Source organism: Borostomias antarcticus, assembly GCF_949987555.1.
Source record: "Borostomias antarcticus genome assembly, chromosome: 16".
In the NCBI taxonomy this organism is placed as follows: Eukaryota; Metazoa; Chordata; class Actinopteri; order Stomiiformes; family Stomiidae; genus Borostomias; species Borostomias antarcticus.
Window position 1 is genome coordinate 18,232,500 of NC_140249.1, and position 17,173 is coordinate 18,249,672.

Consider the following 17,173-nt stretch of genomic DNA (forward strand, 5'->3'; position numbering starts at 1 on the left):
TTCTAGCCGTGGGGGGTAGGCCTAGGCCTATTCTTGTTTCCCAGCAGCACTCTTCTCTGGTTCAAACAGTTTCATACATTTTTTATCTGAATCCAATCCAATCCAACTTTATTTATAGAGCACATTTAAAACAACAGGAGTTGAATCATGATCTAGTATACTGGCTCACCACACATGATTGCTATAGGCGTTTTTCACAAACAAGTGAAAGCAGGGTAAACACAGGTGTAATTGATTCCAGTGAGCCAACATGCACAATATCAGGAGCCCTCACTTAAATCCTAAATGGAACAGGACCATAATCACCTGTGTTTACCCTGCTTTGACAGACACATCAAAATGGCTGCTGTGAAAAGGGCCTATTAAGTGGAAGTCATTTTTTTGCTTTCTTTGTATATTTGCACATAATAAGCCTAATTGCAAATGTGAGGAGAACAAACAAACCAGATGGCCCGGCCATGACCCTGTTTTTCACTTCCATTATGTCCCTGTCTCCCCTGTTTGTCTGTCTTTATTGTGTGTGTGTGTGTGTGTGTGTGTGTGTGTGTGTGTGTGTGTGTGTGTGTGTGCGTGCGTGCGTGTGCGTGCGTGTGTACGTGTGTATGTGTGTGTATGTGTGGTGGGCGTGTCTCACTTGCTCCCTCTCTCCCCTGGTTCCCAGCTCCTACTACACACCCGGTGCATCAGCCTGATGAAGGTAGAAATATCTTACGTCTGAAGAAGAGCTTTTGCTCGAAATGTCACACGATAGAATAAATGAACTAGTGTGCGGATTCTTTGCATTCTTCATGTGTTCTGTAGTAAATAGTGGCACTCAAGTTCATTCCCTATACCACATTAATTAGTCTTAAGGAGATCCATTTAATTCTCAAAAGATTATTTTACTCCATAAAGAATAAGTATCCTAGCCACATTTACATTAAATAAACCTTAAAACCAGCCCGTTTTTAATTATATATAATTCGCCGCTATATAGCCTATATCATAATAATTTTAAGACTTCTTAAATTGGTTACACTGCCTGTAGGCTATTACTCCCACTAAGCTTGTCTAAATGACTGCTTCCTCCAGCTTCGTGGTGGGATACCGGTGGAGACGATTCCTAACGCATTAGATGCCTCTCCGCGAGCACAGCATGACTTGATCTGTCACAGTCATTTGAGTTTAGTGCCGCCAATCTTTTCATTTAGGGATTCAGGGAGGAGCACTCGAGCCCCTGTAGAGCATAGGCTAATATAAACCCGACTATTCCTTTGTCATTACGCGTTTTTAACAGTTCCAACCTGTGTCCTTGGTTGGAATACCCGATGACTTTTGGTATTTTTGAATCAGCCTACCGGTAACTGTGATAGTGGTGTTGTTTCTGATCGACAATTTTACGAGGCATCTTTTGTGTCATGGAAGCGAGGTATTTTACCATCCATGCGTTTGTCATCACCTGCTTGCTCCACGGTACGTTTGCATGCGTTTGTTGTTAAACCAGAAACCAGTCAAACCGCTGCACAGGTGTTCACGAATTACCCAATTACTTCCTCGGCAATTTTGTCCTAAATAATATTAATAATAGGCTACTGCAGGCATTCAGGGCTACCTGTGGTGTTGGATTGGATCAACGGCCAATCAACTGATCGAGCGCTCCAGAAGCACTGCACCTGAAATACCAATCTATTGTATGTTAGGCTTAGGCTACAGACATATGTTGGGCTTGTTAATCGAAGTGATTTTTTTTTCTTTTCTTAATTATGATTATTGATTTTAGTCAAGTTGTACCAGTTAGAATACTTTGGACAACTTTGTAGGAACAGTTAGGTCTACTATCATGATCGAGGGTCAACAATAAAATAAAAGTATGTCTTCATGGACAAACGGAATAGGACCTAGATCATTCACTGTTAGTAGGCTACTCAAGTCATTTTATGTTGATTAGTTATTCAAGTAAATTAATGTGGTTTTGTTGGCTGGCAAGTTCTACTTAAATGTGGAGATTATCCTAATGTTTAGACATCTGAAGCCTGGAGTGTTTTGAAAGATTTGAGTGTTGTGAAACAGTTATCAATTTCACTGTCTTGTCATTACAATATGTATAATTTGCATTGAACACATGTTGTTAAGGGCTGGAACTTGACCTGTGACAATGTTTGATGTGTGTTTCTTGAAAAAAGACCACATTCAGAGAACTTAATATTTGTAATGTTTCATGTGTTTATAAGTAAAGTATGCATCCTGAGAGCACAGCCCTCTCAACCAAAAGGTTAAAGATCAGATAAAGCTTAGTGACACCTGCCCCATGTCCAGCTTCAGGGACACATCACCTCTCTCAATGTTAGTGTTTCTCTGTTTTCGATCTCTTGCACACATGAACCATCTTCACAACAATTCTCAGATACGATCCTCTCCCTGCTAACTCCATGTGAAAATGTCAGCATCTCTCCACCATCATCATGCCTCATCTCAGTATCTGATTAGATAGCATAGGGAGATCTACAGTATGTGCTCTCTTCTCACAGAGCTCATCTAATATAAAGAAATTGAAGTCATTGCTTATATACGTACAGTATATGGAGTAGAGAAGCAGTTAGCTTCAAAGGGGGAACAGATTTTGAACATTCGTCTTGTTTTTGCATGTACCTGTGTTGGGGGTGTAACCGAAGGCTTCAATAACAATCAATCAGAGAAATGACTGCATCTCATTCTAGAGCCTGGCGTCCCAGTGGAAAGGAGACATGAGACGTGATAGGTGTCTGTGGTGTGAGACAGGGGGATGTGAGAGAAAACGCCTGAGTGATGAGTAGGGCTGGGTTAAAAAAAAAAATTGATTAATCGATTCTGAATCGATTCTGAATCAAATGATTCAGAATTGATTAATGAATCCCAAAATCGATCTTTTATTTAATGAATGAATGAATAAATGAAGGAATGAATAGTTCATTAATTCATTCAATGATTCATTCATTCATCCATTTTTGGAAATCAGTATTGATACCCAGCCGTAGTATTGATGTGTTGCATAACTTGGCAGTCATGTAATTAAGGTAACAGCTAAAAAAAACAGGTTTTAGTAACACTAACTGAATCGATATTGAATCGAATTGAATCGAATTGAATCGTGATAATCGATTTTGAAGCTTGTGAATCGGAATCGAATCGATTCTTGAAATTCGAATAGATACCCAGCCCTACTGATGAGATTCTGAGATCAATACGCTGGGATCTGAATTTCCTACACTGGCTGGGTCCTGTTTGATGTGTTTGCTAACTTTCTACTTCTACTGGAAAACACTGACCCAATACCCTTAGGATGCCCACTTTCTTCTGCTAAGCACTCACCCTATACCCTATAACCTCTCCAGAACATGACATCAGCCCAATACCCTAGGATGCCCTCTCCAGAACATGACATCAGCCCAATACCCTAGGATGCCCTCTCCCGAACATGACATCAGCCCAATACCCTAGGATGCCCTCTCCAGAACATGACATCAACCCAATACCCTAGGATGCCCTCTCCAGAACATGACATCAGCCCAATACCCTGCCACTCAGGATGAAAAAGTGTCAATTTTTCTGACGTGGCATCTAAATATCCAATTTAATTACTTTAGGATGATTGACTGGACAGCATCTGACTGAAAGGTAATCTCAAATGAGATGGACAATTTCCATGAAATGTAATGGATGGAGGATGTCAGGGTTATTTTATTGGCTGTGCTATGGTTGTAAATGCATTTGCTTTTTGAGAATTGGTCTATATTGGAGACCCAATTCTGAAGTTCTTTTGAGTTTAATTCACTTTTGTTTGTACTGTATATACTCTATTTTGCTCCTTTGCTGATTATCCAGTCAAGTGGATACAGTGTTTGGGTAGGTGACCAGAACATGCTCTGTCAGTCTGTTGGTCAGTTTGACGGTTGTGTATTTTCTGTGTCCTTTGTGTGTATTGTGTGTGTGTGTGTGTGTGTGTGTGCGTGTGCGTGTGTGCGTGCGGTCTCCAGTGTCACTGCAGGGACAGCACCAGCGTCGACTGTACAAGGACCTGATGAGAAACTACAACCCACTGGAGCGTCCCGTGTTCAACGACTCCCACTCCCTCACCGTCCACTTCACCTTCAGTCTCATGCAGATTATGGATGTGGTGAGTCTTAGTGGGCTACCTGTCAACAAACAGCACATACCCACACACATTCACACTCACTATGAGCGGAAGCTGTTGGCGGCTCATCAACATGCCTCCCAGGGTCACAATGTGTATTAGTTTGGGCTCACCCACCCACAGAGCTACTTGGAGAGAAAGCAGGCTGCTTACCGTCTGTCTGATTCAACCGTTGAATCGTTTCTCTATTCGCCTTATTCACCTGGCAGCCATATTGGTCAGTCTGGGGTGCGGATGCGGAAGTGCCCGTTGACTTCAATGTTAAAAGTTCACTGTAAAAACACCACTTCAAGAACTGCCGTTGTTTTCGCGTTTGGAAATACATGGAGGTGAATGACCCATAGTTAGCCGTCAGCTGCATTCACTCCGATGTATTTCCAAACGCAAAAACAACGGCGGTGAAAAACAGAGTCTGGTAACCCCGATAGTGAATTCAGCCTGTTATTTTGACTATTTTGGTTCTTGAAGTGGTGTTTTTACAGTGAACTTTTAACATTGAAGGCAACGGGCACTTCCGCACCCCTAATTACATCAGACTGACCAATATGGCAGCTGAGGTGAATAAGGCGAATGGCCGCCCTATTGGTGAATAAGTGGCACTCTGCTGGTGATGACGGGGAAGATTTTAAATCTTGCGTGAAGAACGAACAGATACCGACATGCGGTCTGTTTTCAGTGCAGCGTATTTCACTGTTGCTGGTTGTTGCTGCGTGTTTTCACTTATTTCATTCACTACTGACATTACAGTTGCATGTAGCCTATAATGTTATCAGTATAATAAGCAAAACTGGGGGCCACATTGAACCTGTGCTGAATCGAAAACGTAAGACACGTTTTCTTCTTATTTCGAGTAACACCATATTAAAATGAATATTGCGTATTTGTTCAATCTTTTTTTCCCTCCAATATCTCAGGGTGGGTCAAAGAAAAAAAAATTATATTAAAAAATGTATTTAGAAGCACTCTAAAGTCCTCCAGTGACCCCCTCGTATAAATTTTGAATGGTCCGTTAGGCATCAGAATCATCTCTTAAAAAGCAGGTTTTTCTGTGAACAGAATACATACAAACACTATAAGGAGGGTTCATTTATCATATACCATTACATTACATTTACTATGCACATGTGTGTGTGTGTATGTGTGTGTGTGCCTAATTAGTAAAGATAAGGGAAACTCACACCTATGGACATGCACAACAACTTAAAATAAAGAAGTCACTGCACACTCTCGCTATGATTTCTTTTATTTAGGCTACCAACCTTTTGACAGCAAGCTGTCTTCGTCAGGATATCTCTACATGTATGTGTCTGTTTAGAAGACAGGCAAGCACAGCTCCCACACTGCAGCCATCAGTGATGTATTCTGTGTCTAAACGGAATCTTCCATCATAATCTCTTGCGTGCTCCCTTTTCGCTTGTCCTCTCTCTCAGCGGTGTGTGTTGGTGGACCTCAGATGTGTGCTACCTACAGAGACTCTCAGGGATAGATAGAATCAGCCTGCTATCACACGCACAGTCTGAGTGTACCCAGATGGGTCGATTTTTTCTTTTTTAAAGTGCAGTCTCCACATCATTCCTCATGTTACCTCACTTCAGGTCTATTTACCTCTCATAGCGCACAAAGGTTACATTTTGGGTCCAGTTTTATTCACTCTTTATATTAACAACATACATTTGGATGTAGAAGGTGGTAATCTTTATCTTCATGCTGATACTGTAACACTGTGTAATTGCCCCCATGGCTGACAAGGCTCTTGCCAAGCTGCACTCTGTATTCACTGATTTACAGAAGTAAATCTGAGTAAAGCTGGTGTTAAACGCTGATAAATGCCAAATATGTTATTATTCTCTAAATCGCATAAGGATGTACCCGTTGTTGAGTGGGTTTAGTTGCGCTAGAGGGTGTTCACATAGAACATGTTCATACAAGTATTAGATTCTGTAGATTATGCACTTTCCTTTAAAAATCATGTAGCTCAGTGCACTGCGCTTTATAACCACACATCACTGAACACTACAGTAATGTAGGCTGGCTCTCATTCAAGTCACGTAGGTCCATCCATTGCTCTCTCATTATGTACAGTATAAGGCCATTTTGTAAAAGCTTCCCTCATACTTGTCCTCCTTGGTAACTATTAGGCACACTACTATGGCTGGAAAACATATGAGGTCTCCTTTGTCAGATCAGAGCTAGGAAGGTCTGATTTGAGCTATTTTGCACCTGCAAACTCCAGAACACTTCTCAGTTGGACGCGTAGTACTGTACCATTAGGACATTTCAAAAGACCAGTCAGGGATCAGTATTCAAAAAGCATTTAATCTTACCACAGGCTAATTCCGCATGGCGTGTCCAATCAGAAGAGGGTAAAAGTGAAAGTGGCAAACAGACTTTGGCCAGCATAATCCGAGTCCAAATAATGAATGGCGGTGAATGGCCGGCCTGGCCATGTTTGGGCAGCTGGTGGACCTGCCCCATAATGTGGATCTGAATTTGGAACATTACCTCTCGCCCTGCACTGTCGCTGGGGTAAGAATATTGACTTAATATTAAGTGGATTGCAGGGTGCAGGCATGTTGGATTGCTTGTGAGTCTTAGCGACTAAGAAGTCCTCCTGACTGCCTCTAACTTCTCCTTACTTACTTACACACTGACTTAGGAGTCAACAGACTTAGGAGCTGTTTTTAGCCCTCTCTGAAATATTTTTATTCTAAAAATGTAGGAGTCCAAAACTAGGAGTTATTATTTTTAGGAGTTGCTCCTAAATCGGTGAGTTAGGAGCTACTTTGAGCCTTGTAATGTTTTGTGAATACCGGCCCTGATGTTTGCTAACAATTTCACACATTTTGTTTGTTGTTTAGTACTTTGTATTAAACAGTTTTCTCTTTTCTATTCATTCATATTTATTTGATTGTATTTATAATTAGGGGGCCAAGCACGAAAGTGCGAGGCACCCTATTGTAATTGGTAGTATTATTTTTCTGCATTGGAAGTCTATGGCAGCCCAACTTTTACCAATCTGCATGGAATGCGGTAGACACAATCTAGGGACCAATATCTAAAGTTCAATTTCAGCAAAAGCAAGATTGTGGAGGGTGTGGTTTTTCCCATAGAGGTGTATGACTTCTGAACAGTTGGACAGAACACCACAAAACGTTGTAAGCATATCACCACCATTAACCAGAGGCTCATCCTCCATTATTGGCCCAATCAAACAAAATATCGGCGCTAGAGAGCTCATTTTCTGTTTAAGCTTAGCTGCCATGCCAATTTCTATAAAACTTTGTACAGTGATGCAAGGGCATGCCTAATGGTCACTAGAGAAAGTTGAAACTGATTGGCCACAGACTGGCACTTAATTGACATTTTCAATGACCACATACTATGAAAGCTGAAATGTGGGTATAGCGTTTTTTGCCAGTTACCTTTGATGTGTTTGTTGCGCTTGTTCCCTGTTATTGCTGCTTGCAGCTATATTTGTGTTTTTGTATCTTTATTTTTACTGTGCATTTTTTCTGGAGTAGAGTAGAGCTCCTTTGATTTAAAAAAAATCTTAATGAGACCTGCATTAATAAAAGTTAATAAAAAAAGTTTCACAGCAGCTTGCATCTTTTAATGGAAAAGCTGGTCTGTCGTTCTACAGAACCTTGTTTGCTACTGTACCTGCTTGCAAGTAGAATTTAAAAGCAGGACATTAATCAAACTGACATTACGCATATTCATTCCCTTCCCCACAAGTGCCCATGTTCAATAAGAAGCTTTTAGCAGGGGCGGAGAGATCGACTTTTATGAATGAAATTCTTCACATTTTCTAGGTGACAAACACTGAGTGTTGTCCCTCACCTGATGAAATCCATTGAGTTTAGACATGTATGTGCTTCCTATAGCTTGTTTAAAGCTTGTTCGAAATGTTATTGTAGTTTAAGTTCTTGTATTTCACAGAATAGATCAGTTGGATCTAGTTTATAAATACTGTATATATATATATATATATATATATATATATATATATATATACCATAATATATTGGAGGAATTAAACTAGTGATAGTTTTTGGCTACCGGTAGGTCTTAGTGTCCAACTGTCAACAATCTGGTCATATCCAGAAGTAGGGTGTCTGTGGGTGTTCCTCTGATAGCGCATCAGTGAATACACATGTCCAAACTTTGTTTGTAAAGTAGTTTTTCTAGAACACATGCGTCACTGATGTCCATGATAAATTTGCACGAGTGGCTAATTGTGTTTATCTCACTGGTCATCTTCAACACGAGGTCACCTATTTCCATTGTGGACCTTGATGTGATGACAGGTGGTGAAGGAGCATGTGGCTAGGCAGCATCCAACAACAATCAAACATCATCTAAGCTAAACATTCTTCTACAATATCCCAATACAATAAGAGGATAAACAAGCAACAACAACCACAACAACATTAGGAGAATTATAGGCTGGCATTTATATACCAATACATTTTGCATGCTTCAACACTGAAACTCGACTTTTCAAATCCACAGAGTTTAGGCATGTTAAAGCTTCCTGTCTGTAATCCTTGTTTTACATGTTAGGATTCTTATACTGTAGGTTGGGTACGGGATACTATTGACATGCACTTTGCCTGAACTGAACTGTGATGATATTCATGATGGCTGCTATAGATGATGTTTGTTTGTTTTTGTTTGTGCTTTTATGTGTCTATATGTGTTTTTAATGTGTGTTTTACAGCATATTGCCTCTTTGAGTCCAAGTATCATTAATTCCAAAATAAATTCCAAAGGAATCTGCATAGTGTGTGGGGGAAAACATGTTTACTGTGCACGTTTCCTGTCTGTTTACAGGATGAAAAGAACCAGGTCCTGACAACCAACATCTGGCTGCAGCTGGTGAGCATCTTCACCCCTCCCCCCTCCCCACCCCCCTCTGTGTGCAAAGATATACCTCAAAAGAAGTGGTGGCTCATTTCAAGACAATTGTCCATCTCTCTATCCCGGCATCTCCCTTCCTCCCAAGAGTGGATCTTTTGTGATCGTTTCTCATTCCTTCATCAAGTCAGGCAGGTACCGTTAGGTTAAACACTCCTCAATCCTCCACTATGAGTGAAGATGTGGCGTTTTGAGGGGTTGCATTCAGGAACGTCCTCTGCAGCTCTGCTTAGCAGGCTTGAAGGATGAGTCTGCCCTTTATCGGCCCAAAAACTCCCGACACACCTCCCGAACCTCCCCCCACTCCTTCCCGACACACCTCCCCGAACCTCCCCCCACTCCTTCCCGACACACCTCCCCGAACCTCCCCCCACTCATTCCCGACACAGCTCCCGAACATCCCCCCACTCCTTCCCGACACACCTCCCGAACCTCCCCCCACTCCTTCCCGACACACCTCCCCGAACCTCCCCCCACTCATTCCCGACACACCTCCCCGAACCTCCCCCCACTCATTCCCGACACACCTCCCGAACATCCCCCCACTCCTTCCCGACACACCTCCCGAACATCCCCCCACTCCTTCCCGACACACCTCCCGAACCTCCCCCTACTCCTTTTGACTAACCACCTTCCTGGCTCAGCCCCATTCCCTACACTGAGATAAGGAGTGCTGCTACATTAAGAAAATTAAACCCTGCAATAGTGGATCATTACAGATGGGCTGGAGATGGCTGGCTGGTCTGGGACAGCGCCTATGGACTTGAATAAAAGGGTGAATTAAGCAGCCATAATAAATGTAAAAGTAAAGCCAAACAATCTTGTCTTCCTTTCAGCTTGGCTCCCAAAGGGTTGAAATGGATTGGTTTCTCCCAATGCCGTGTATTTGACCCAGATAAGTTGCTGTCAGAGGAAAAACCAAACTCTCTGGCTGAGAACTGGGACGCGATTGGCCACAGAATATTCTATTCCCATTCAGTCAGTCCATCTGCAAGGCTCTGTCAATGGCACGCTAGTCTGGATACCTGCTCTCTAGACCCAAAGGCTCTGTCAATGGCACCCTAGTCTGGATACCTGCTCTCTAGACCCGTTTGAAGTGACAACCATCCCTTTGTGTTCAGTGTCACACTGTGGCGTTGTAAACTACAGTATTCCCCACAAATCTTTTGTGTATACTCCTGTCATCCTCGGACAAGCCCTGCATCGGTGCTTCCAGCCATCCTGATCCTCCATACATCTGTCTACTGTACGTAGCTCGCAGAATGCAGGGGCCATTTCAAAAAGCCAATGTCAATGCCAAGGCTCTCACATTATGTTGTTGTTTTTAGCAATTCTAAAAAAACCTTTTCATCATTTAGCAACTCACATTTAATTAGGTTTCTTATCATTAGTGTGAAATCCTCGCAATTCCAACCTCAAAGAAGTCTAAAAAGCGGAGAACCACTAATCCATCATAATGTATTACTCACACTCTCCCTCGGTGAAGAATTATTTTATCCGCCAAGACTCTTCCCTTACCTTTTCCCACCTCTTTATTTCCTAAATTGCTTGCAGTGTTAAGTAGTCTTTTTTGCTTAATTTGATTCAGAGCACATAACAAATTGTTTTTTTCTCTCAATGTTTTTGAGAACCGATCCACTGAACTTTATGGGTGGCTTTTTAGGCTGTTTTGGAGGGGCAATGTTTCTATGCCCAGGGCTATTGTTATATTTCAAATGTCAACATCTATAACTGGAGCTCTTATAATGTTTCTTACTGGCAGAGGGAATGATATGAATTGCTGGGGTAATGAAAAAAACATAAATTTCTCATAAGAGGAAAACATATACTACAGTATGTACACACACAGCCACAGCAGATTAACTCTATTACTCCTCTTGGGTATTTTACGGTGCATATTTACTGCACAACATATTTCTGACATCATAAAAATGTATTTCTAAGGAGAGGATGGGGGTTGAAATGAGATTATTGTCTCAAAGGTATGTGCTTCCTTTTCCGGATTCAACTTGCATTTCCTCTGTTTCTGAAGCTAGTCAGCCACAGGAATAACAATGTCTCTTACCGGAGCATAAATACATTTAAATGACCATTTCTCTGTGTAATTCGATTTGGAGCACTCTCGTCTCATAGAAAGTCAATTAGCAAGCATACCTGTCCAATGCCAGAGAACAGCTATGAGCTTGAGAATGATGCCAGAAGCGAATCATGTCATTAGGGATCATGATTGTAGATGGACAGAGACAGAGTTCGTATGAGGAAGACCTGGACCACGCTGAGGGATGCTGCCCAGGCTGGGGTTGTGGTGCTCTGTTCAGGGGAAATTAACTCAATTTGGAGAGGAAGAGGGCAGTTTTATGGCCTTGTCTTCTGTGGGGTCCTTCAGTAGAAATACGAGGGCTGAGCAGACGTTTGAAGCCAGATAGCTAACCTGTCTGGCAGGCAGTTCGCAGAGTGCAAAGATAACTGCTTGTGCTAACCCCTCTATTCCTATAGAAAATAAAGTTTAGGCTATAATCAATCATCATGTGGTTTTGTGGTTCCAATCATTTTATTATCATAATCTGTAATTAAAATCATACAAGTTTTATTCCAATAGTTAATTCTAACAGTCTATTTCAGCCTCACCTTTATGAGGTGAATCCAGGGGAAAGCTTGCGTTTTTAATGATTAAGCTATCATAATGTGGATGGTAATATTTTTTTAATCTCCGCCCCAGCGACGGCCGGCGAGAGATAATGTTTTAGGTGGGGTGGGTTGTAGCAGCTCGGATCCAGTTTAAAACTCTGGTACTAGCCTACAGGGCAATGAAAGGAACAGCTACCCCCCCCCCCCCCGACCACTAAGCCCTGCTACTGTACCTTGGGGCGACTGGTTGCCCCGTCTCTTCAAGGCCCCTGCGGTCGATCGACGCGGTCACAGCTCTTCTCTGTCCTGGCCCTGCAGTGGTGGAACGAACTGTCCACTGACGTCAGGGCAGCAGAGTTGCTGCCCATCTTTCACTACAGGCTCAAAACTCACCTCTTCAAGAAGTACTATCACGATCCTCCCTATTGCATTTTTAGTTTGATATTCTTGCACTTTGCCTTCAGCACTAGATTATGCTCTTAGTCAGTTGTTTTAGAAAGGAGATGCATTTGTGAGTTCTGGCTAGTATACTGGCTTCTCCTATGTTAAATGCAGTGGGAAAAACAGTGAATGGTTGCTGATTAACAAAAGGGTTGCACTCCTTCCTATGGTGGGAGCATAAATGGAAGATGTTGGTTACCACTTCCAAACATTAATACAAAATAATATAACAATAAAAATGCAATAAAATTAAAAGAAAATAATATCTGATTCTCATTCACTATTAGGAAAAATTACATTTTCGTAGCCTGGATCCTGTGGTAAGCTATTACATATAAATTGAGGTATGACTTTAACCATTTCAACCAGTCACACCAACAAAATGCATTCATGTGCGGAGCCCTGCGTTCTCTGAGCACCCTTTCTACAGTAGTTTGGACAAGGATTACGCATAAACTACCAGACAGCTTTTCATGAAACTCAGTGGAGGAATGTAGCATGAACCAATTTAGAACACATTCAATTTTTGAATGGATCCAAATCACTGGGTGGGTCCACGAACCACCCAAATATGCCCATTCACCCCCATTCATTTTTTGGACTTTGAGAGCATTGAGCATTGAGCAAGTTCATTGTCAATAGGGGGAATTGAAATGGCCATATCTTGACATGGGAAGGTCACAGAGACCCAGAGTTTGGAAGGGCATAAAGCCTTCGATCTAACAAATGCAGCATTGCCAAACGTCCTGCTCACTCACATGCACGTGCGCGCACAGAGCCACACAATGCATTTATAGCTGGAGATCTATGCTCTCTGAGCACCATTTCTAGTTTATTTTTATTTTATTTCACCTTTATTTATCCAGGGGGAACCCATTGAGACCAAGGTCTAATTTTCGATGGTGCCCTGGTTACACAGAATTACATGCAGAAAAACAACAACATTCAAAAAAGGCAACATTATTTAAAACACACACAAATCTCGACTTTATAGTCCAGTAGCTTATTTTTGAAGGTGCCCAAGGAATCCATTCATTCATCCATTCAGTTTCCTGAAACTCATGCCGTGGGAGCACCATAACTAAAGGCACTCTATCCTAGTTCGGTGTTGACTCAAGGGAACCCAATAGCCAACCATTTCTGAGACCTTGTTCGATGGATGTTTTCTCACCCTGTTACAAAGGATGTTAGGTAATTAGGCAGTTTTTGTAAGATTGCTTTGTATAGGAGTCAGTACTGCACTCTCTTAGCGGCCAGGGATGGCCAGCCCACCCCTTGATACAAATTACAATGATGTGTTCTGAAATTATCACCAGTCACAAAGCGAAGTGCAGAATAATAGACAGTATCGAGGCATTTCAAGGTGGTGGTGGCAGCATGTATATAGACTGTATCGCCATAATCAAGAACTGGCAGGAATGTAGAATGCACTATTTTCACATGAGAGGCAGGCTCTATTTCTATAAAAGAACCCAAGCTTTGCTCTCAATGTTTTTGTTAACTCCTCAACATATTTTTTTTATGATAACTTTTCATCTATGAATATTCCAAGATATTTAAAGGAGGGCATTCTTTCAATGTCGGTACCATCCAAAGAGCACATTTTTGTGTCAGTATCCGGCAGTACATGGGATCTAGTAAATAGCTTATATTTTATTTGTTGCAGAGCAGACAGTGCTTCACCTAGTCGTGGGGCAGGTGTGTAAAGAACTGTATTATCTGCGTAGTAACGCACCTTACAACCTGAGGAGGCAACGTTATTTATATATAAAGTGGAGAGTAAGGGCCCTAAGATTGAACCCTGTGGCACTCCTTTAGTGACCTGCAGAGGCGTAGACTGAATTGAGTCAACCACAATACGTTGTGTCCTACTCGAAAGATAGCTTGCAAACCAGGGGCAGGCGTTTTGATCCAGGCCGATTGAGGCCAGTCTTTCTAGCAGAAGTAAGTGGTCCACTGTATCAAAGGCCTTTGAAAGATTAATGAATAGGGCAGCACAGTGCTGACCACTGTCCAGAGCACAGACAATATTGTTTATAACAAGGGATGCTGTTGATACAGTGCTGTGCCCAGATGTAAAGCCAGATTGATAAGTATTTAATATACAGTATGATCATGAATCAACCATCTTTGCCCTTATCAGTGACTGAAATTTTGTGATACACCATAGTCTGTGAGTAATCTAAACCATCTATCACACATGATAAGACTTTGTCTTAATAGATTGCTTTTATATCCAAGGGTGCCCTTTATTAAGTCTGTAGTGAAATTAAATGGTCCCTATAAAAGTTCTCCAAAAGAGTTATTTGGTTGACCATGGAGGGTAAAAGACTCTGTGGGCTTCTTTTAGAACCTGTTTGATGAGATGGTCCTACAACACTTTTGTGAGGGTTCTCCTACAGGCACAGGGGAATAACTCTATGGTTTTAGGTAGCATGTTTTCATAGGTGTTAAGTGCTAAGATTGATTCTCTGGCACGGTACCAAACCTCTGAAACTAACCCTATGTCTGTGTCCTCCTCTTAGTACTGGACAGACTTCTACCTACAGTGGAACACCACCAACTACCCGGGCGTGACCAACGTCAGGTTCCCCGATACCCAGATCTGGAGACCGGACATTCTGCTCTACAACAGGTACAGTAAAAACACCATCTCTCGACATTGTCATACACATACTGTATACTGAAGAGGTATTTTCTATGCCATTGTGCACTGGCCCCACCCATCTGCAAGTACTACAGTAAATACAAGATAATGTAATTACTGCTGTCACATTCAATGAAGAAACAGTCAGCTAATACCCTTATCATGATTAGTGTTTTCCAATCAGTTACCATTCAGTCAACAGCTATTTTACAAACCACTGTAGAGATGACACTGGATGACCAACTGTTGTTCTCAGCACATCCAGGGTTATCTCCGTTTCGTTAAGCTTCAAGTCTGTCAGAGGAATTAAGAAGCCACATTTGTTTCATTTTCACTGGTTCATTCTTCCTAACTGAGAAAACCAGAATGGGCGGGGCTGGTGTCGGATCGCCGTCCGCCCGGTCGCTGTCTGAGAGGCCAGAATGGATTTGCAGCGATATGCTGAGTAATTGTTGTGGAGAGTATTGGCTCATTAAACGCTGACAGTCATCAAGATCAAGGCTTGATTTGCATTTGGAGGAGGAGGTCTGATCCAGCATGCTCACTGTGTTTAATGAGTTGAGGGGGCGGAAGTTGAAGCAGAGAGATTTCGTTTAAGGTTGTATCATGTTTGTTTCAGAAACTCTTATTTCCCAACACGAGAACAAGATCGTATTGCAATGTTACATCAAACCATCGAATATAAGCTGTTTTGAATTGGTACTTCTTGTAAGCCTATAAAAAGTAATGTTGGTCAGCTGGGCAGTTTTAAGGCAGCACATTTGTTTTAGAAGCAGCTGCAGAATAGAAGAGGTATAATGGTGTTTATGTGTGGGTCAGATGCTTGCTGTATAATATTGCTTTTGTGTGGGTTGCTGTATTCTGTTTAATGATAAGATGTCATTGTTTGTGTCGCTCACTGTAGTGCTGTGTGCTATTTAGAATCATATAGATTCATGTTGGGCTAGGAGCTCAAGACAGATGCATTAACTTAATTTAGGGCACTGTTAATCTCTTGATTTGTATTCTCTCTCTCTTTCTCTCTCTCTCTCTGTGTGTGTGTGTGTGTGTGTGTGTGTGTGTGTGTGTGTGTGTGCGTGCGCGTGTATGTGTGTCCGTGTATGTGTATGGGTACTGTATGTGTGTGTGTGTGTATGTGTGTGCGTGTCTGTCTGTGTCTGTGTGTCAGTATGTGTGTGATTCCGTCCGACGGTTTTGCATGACTTTACATCTGAGCTGTCTTGTGAAGCAGCTGAGCCTGAGGAGTCTGCACGCATTCAGAAAGACTGCTCATTCGCATTCTTATATAACCTCAGTGACTTGCGTGTGTATGTGTTTTTTTGTGTGTCCGTCTTTCTGTCTGTCTGTGTATTCATACTATGCGTTGGAAAACTTTTTCCAAGTTTATATTTTGCTTGTGAGGCATGTGCGTATTTGGGCTGCTTCTCTCCTAGAGTGTGTGTGCATATGTGTACATGCAGTTTGTTGTGTGCTATGCAGACAAACTATGATTTACTCAGGCCCTCGTCCCAGCACTGGCAGCCCAGCTTTATAGCCAGAGCGCTTTATAGTCCTGCTTTCACACTAAAAGCTACAAGGTTAGATTTTATGTGCAAATAAAGTGCTGATAGGCGCTAACTGCTAATCGGTGTCTGCCCCTGTAGCGCTGACGAGAGGTTTGACGCCACCTTCCACACCAACGTGCTGGTCAACTCCACGGGCTACTGCCAGTACCTGCCCCCAGGTACAACATTTTGATGGCTCTTATGTGCTCCAGAATAACAACTCTCATTTTGGTATTTCAGACAATTACAATATTGGTATTAGAAAAGACCAGGACCCGGACTGAGCACTTGGACTTGGTCCCCTGGTGTCATGAACGATGGCTGCCCACTGCTCCTGGCTGCCCCTGGAGGAGGACAGCTCAGGATGGGATGCAGGGAACAATTTCCAGTGTGTGTCACTGTGTGGAGAAATAAAGACCCCCTCTGGGATCCTGTAATTTAATTTTAAAAAAATGATTATTTGCAAATATGCACATAATATAGTACATGATCAAAGTGAATATAATTGATTTTTGGTTTGTGAATGTGATTGATTTTTGATTGAATATCCAGTACAATATGCAAAATGCATACGGTATTCAGCATGTGTTATGAATATTGAGCATTCATATTCAGTAGGTTATGAAATGGTAACATAATGGAGTAAGGCAGCTCCACAGGTCAGTGAAAATCACCTTGGGCCAATGACAGAGGTCTTGAAGTTATGGACCTGATTGATGATGTAATCCATATGAGTGACCTCTTGAACTCATAATACGAGCGTTCCACTCCATGTTTTTAACATGGCCTTCTGCGACCGCAAACAAAGGCAGTGGTGCCTGTGAGGATAACACTCCCATACCTAAT